We start from the raw sequence: 4,454 nt of genomic DNA on the forward strand, positions 1-4,454 counted from the left end.
GTAGCCCGTGGCAACCCACTGCAGCCTACGCCGTTGCCAGCAACTCATGGCAGCCCAGCTCCAAGTTGAACTGTTGTTCAGCTTCTTAGCTGTAGAGGGAAGTGTCACTGGCCCTCATATTGTGGGATCTGAACCGGGGCCCTCTGGTATCCCAAGCCAGCTCTTAACCAACGCGCCACTTGGCCAGCCCACCATACTTTGTTTTGATGACTGTGCTTTATAATATAGTTTGAAGTCAGGGCCTGGCAGTTTCTTTTCAATTTCTTTCTAAGTTGGATCCTTAGAAATTATTTAATCTTTTATTTGTTTATGCTCTCCTTAATTCTGTGTATTTTCCACTAGCTTCCTGAGAAACAATAGAACGAATGCATAGGAGATAACTTTTTTGAGGTCTTGTAAGTCTGAGAATATTTTAATTTTATCCTAGAATTATAGGATGGAAATAATTTTCTTTTAGAATTTGAAGACATCACTTCGTTGCCTTCCAGCTCCCAGTGTTGCTGCTCAAGTCCTAATTCATTGTATATATAGACATTTGTGTTTCTCTATGAAGCTTTTAAGATCTTCTTATTCTTGGCATGAATTTTCATGGTAATGTACCTTCATGTGGGCTTTTTCTTCATTCTTTGTAGATTCATATCCTCAGAAAGATAAGATGTTGCAATTGTTGCAACCAAGAAATAACAAAGGATGCTATTAAAAAACAACATTCAGAAAACAAAAACAAGCTGGAAATTAAAACTGTGACAGCAAAAATGGAAAATTGAGTAGAGGAAGCGTTAGAAGATAAATTGGAGAAAACTTCCCTAGCAGGTTGAATAAAAAGACAAAGAGTAGACATTGGGATTGGGAAGGGAGTGAACCAAAGAGGAGAAAAGAGGAGAAGAGAAAGGGGGAGGAAGAGAGGAGAGGCAGAGGTGGCGGAGAGGGACAACAGGAGGGCCCAGAAAAAAGGGAAAATTTGGTGATCAGTGGAGGCGAGGTGTAATGTGTTAATAATAGGTATTTTAATAAAAGAGAACAGAAAATGGAGGGGAAATCATAAAAGGAATAATATAAGATTATATTCTATAATTGAAGGACATGAGTTTTGTCTTTCCTGCTAGAAGCTTTTCTCAGAGGTCTTAGTCCTTGGCTGCCTGTTTTTAAGAGTGAACCACTAAGAAGCTTTGGTAAGAGGCAGGACTTGTATACGGTTTGGGTCACAGTGAGGTGGTTGGGCAAGACGATGTAGCTATTTTGTTGCAGCCTCTAAATGCCTGTATTTGCAGACTGTTATTCTTGGGCTGTCAATTCCCCCAGAGAAGAAATCTTTCAACTCTGGCCTGGGTTGGGTGGATAGAAGCTTGTGGTGCTTCCNGCGCTGTTCCCGGGTGAGGCAGATTGGTCTCCGGCCTCTGGACGGCCGCTCATGGCAGCTCTTGGCAGCTCACACCGGCTGTCGGCCGCTCACGCTGGCTGCCAGCCACACATGGTAGCTTATGGCAGCCCACTGCAGCAGGGGCTGCAGCCTATGCCGTTGCCAGTGACTCACAGCAGCCCAGCTCCAGGTTGAGCTGTTGTTCACTATCTTAGGTGTAGAGGGCAGTGTCACTGGCCCCCATGTGGGATCCGAACCGGGGCCTGCTGCTCAGAGCTGGCATCCCAAGCCAGCTCTTAACCAATGCACCACTCTGCCGGCCCCTCTGACGTGCTTCTTAATTCCACTTCTCCCACTGACATTCAAGAAAACATGTCAGAATGTGAGAGAGTGAGGGCGTCACTTATTATTGAATTAGTTCTAACTTCTATTCTTTTAAAAAACAAAGAAAATCATTCCTAAGCTTTGACCTTCAATGTTACTACTACACTTACTTGTATTTTATAATTGGTGGTTCTGCACCAGTGCCATGACTCAGTGGTTGAGAGCTGTTGCCCCCTAAAAATTTCCATCAGAGCTTGAGTTTGACACTGACACCTTTTCCTCTGAAACTAATGCCTTTCTAAGTTCCTTCCTTTCACACATTTCTTTGAATGCCCACCTTGTGTGTGGCAGTGGACCAAGTGCTCTCGATAGTGTTTGAGGTAGACACGATTCTTTATGGATTTTGTAGTCTGGGCAGTAAGAGTGATACATAAATGAAGAGGCATGGTGGGTGGCGTATTAGGACTGCTGTAACAGAGTACCACAGACTGGGTGCTTAAAACAATAGAAATTGATTGTCTCACGGTTCTGGCGGCTGGAAGTCAGAAATCAAGTGGTTGACAAGGCCATGTGCCCTGGAGCCTGTGGGGAGAACCCTCTTACCTCTTCCAGCTTCTGGTGGCTTGCTGGAAGTCCTTAGCATGCCTGGGCTGGCAGCTGTGGCACTTCAGCCTCTGCCTGTCTTCATGTGGCTCTCTTCCCTCCATGTTCGTGTGTCTCTTGTCTTCACATTGCATCCGCCTCCCTGTGTCTTTGTTATTTCTTCTTGTAAGGACACCAGTCAGATTGGATTAGGGCCCATCTTAATGATGTCATCTTAACTTGATTGCATCTGTGAAGACCATATTTCCTATAAGGTCAGATTTATAGGTACCGGGGATTAGGAGTTCACATTTTTTTGGCAGGGTGAGGGGAGGCGGAGGACACAATTCAACTTATAACAGGTGGTAAGGAAATTATGATGCAGTTATGTAATTCTTCTTTGATACTATTCTCAAGAGTTCCACCACCCTCTGTTTCCCAAACCCAAAGTATGTTTAAGCATGTCTTTCTTGTAATCATTTCAGCATCAAGCGTTCCTGATTATTTTAATTATGTCCTGCTGTAGGGGAGGAAAAGATCTTTCCTCTACTCATCTTAGGTTCCTGGCTGAGGCAGAGATTGAGTGGAGGTGTCTGCTTTGATAAAGAAGCCTGGGACAGGTGTCAAAATCCTCAGTGAATGAGAGGGAATGCCCACGTGGTTAGTAGATGGACAGCAGTAAAGAAAGGGGGCAGAGGTGGTACTACTGAATGGCATGAATCCTAAATGACTAGAGCTCTTTACAAGAAGATGGAGAATAATGGTTTAGAAATGATAAAGGGAAGCGAGGAAGTGCCTAACCCCACCTTTTGGTCTGGAGACACATGGGGTGAGGAAGAATAATCTCCACTACTGGAGATATCTACAGGGAAAATTGTGCTTTCAGGTTTTAGTTAAAGCAGGGAGGTAGAAGAAACACTCAGAGAAGCAGCTGGAAATGTTGGAGAGTGTCCACAGTGGATCGGAAGTTAAGAGATACAGTGGAAGTGTCTGGGGGTGGGGGAGGGAGGTCCAGAACGTGATATGGACAATAGTGCCAGTGCCTTAGACTCGGAAGCTGGAGGGAGGGATGTGGCTGTGTTTAGGGCCTTGGTTGGTGAAAATAGGGATGGTAGGTTTGGTGGATTTGTTCGCCCTAGAGGATGGCCCCTGGACCTAATAGCTGGAGGACTTGTCTCACTTGATAAGGCTGATTGATGGTGAATCCAGAAATTGCATAAATATAAATGTTAAAAAGGAGAAAATAATATTCTTTTGTATCTGGAAATCCACAAAAATCAACAGAAAAACTATTTAGAACTAGGAAAAAAAACTATTAGGTACCCCTCAAAATACAAAATCCAGTAAGTAGGCTTTCCTATCTACCAACATTAAACAGTTTAAAAATGTAATGGAAAGCATTTGCTATAGCAACAAAATATTAAAAACTCAGAATAAACTTGATATCCATCTGAAGCAATTCAGAGTTGTAGGAAGCATATAAAAGATTCAACCACATGCAGAAATATGCCTTTTTCTTTTATATGTATCTGTATTCCATGTGTGTATCTTCTATATGTTCTATATGTATCTATATGTGTAGCTAACACAATTTTTGCTTACTGTGTTCTAGACACTGTGTTGTGTATTACGTGATCTCATTTGAGACTGAATATTATAAAGCTGTCAATTCTCCCCCATTAAACAATATCTTAAAGGCGTTATTTTGGGAACTCGACAAATTTTCTGAAATTCGTTTTGACAGTGGAATTATAAAACAGCCAAGAAAATTACAAGGGGCGGGGGAAATATGAGGAAATTGACTTAGTACATGTTATAAAGCTGTAATTACAACATGGCACTGGTCTAGGAAAAATAGATTGAAGTGCTATATGTTTATGATATAGTGTATTTTCATGTATTTCATTCCACTTAAGAATATGTGATGCTATGTCAGAAAGGATGAATCAGTCAATAGATTCTGTTAGGGTAGTTGCCTGTCTGTGTATGTAAAGTAGAAATTAGAGCCCTACCTTGTACTGTATATACTAAAATAAATTCCAGGTGGATTAAATATTTTGATGCCAAAAGACTATAACATGATTAGAAGAAAATAGGCCAATATAGAATATTGAGGGAGAATTTTCTAAGCAAGACATCAAAGGTAGAAGACAAAAGGAAAAAATGGATAGGTTTTTTTTTTTTTTTT

General features: G+C 41.7%; 1 protein-coding gene across 1 annotated transcript in view; it reads left to right on the forward strand.

Moving 5' to 3' along the window:
* Positions 1-4,454, forward strand: part of ATL3 (atlastin GTPase 3) — a 57,340-nt gene that overhangs the window by 32,111 nt on the left and 20,775 nt on the right. The window lies entirely within an intron of this gene.

This window comes from Hipposideros armiger, unplaced genomic scaffold (genome assembly GCF_001890085.2).
Source record: "Hipposideros armiger isolate ML-2016 unplaced genomic scaffold, ASM189008v1 scaffold_93, whole genome shotgun sequence".
Classification (NCBI taxonomy): domain Eukaryota; kingdom Metazoa; phylum Chordata; class Mammalia; order Chiroptera; family Hipposideridae; genus Hipposideros; species Hipposideros armiger.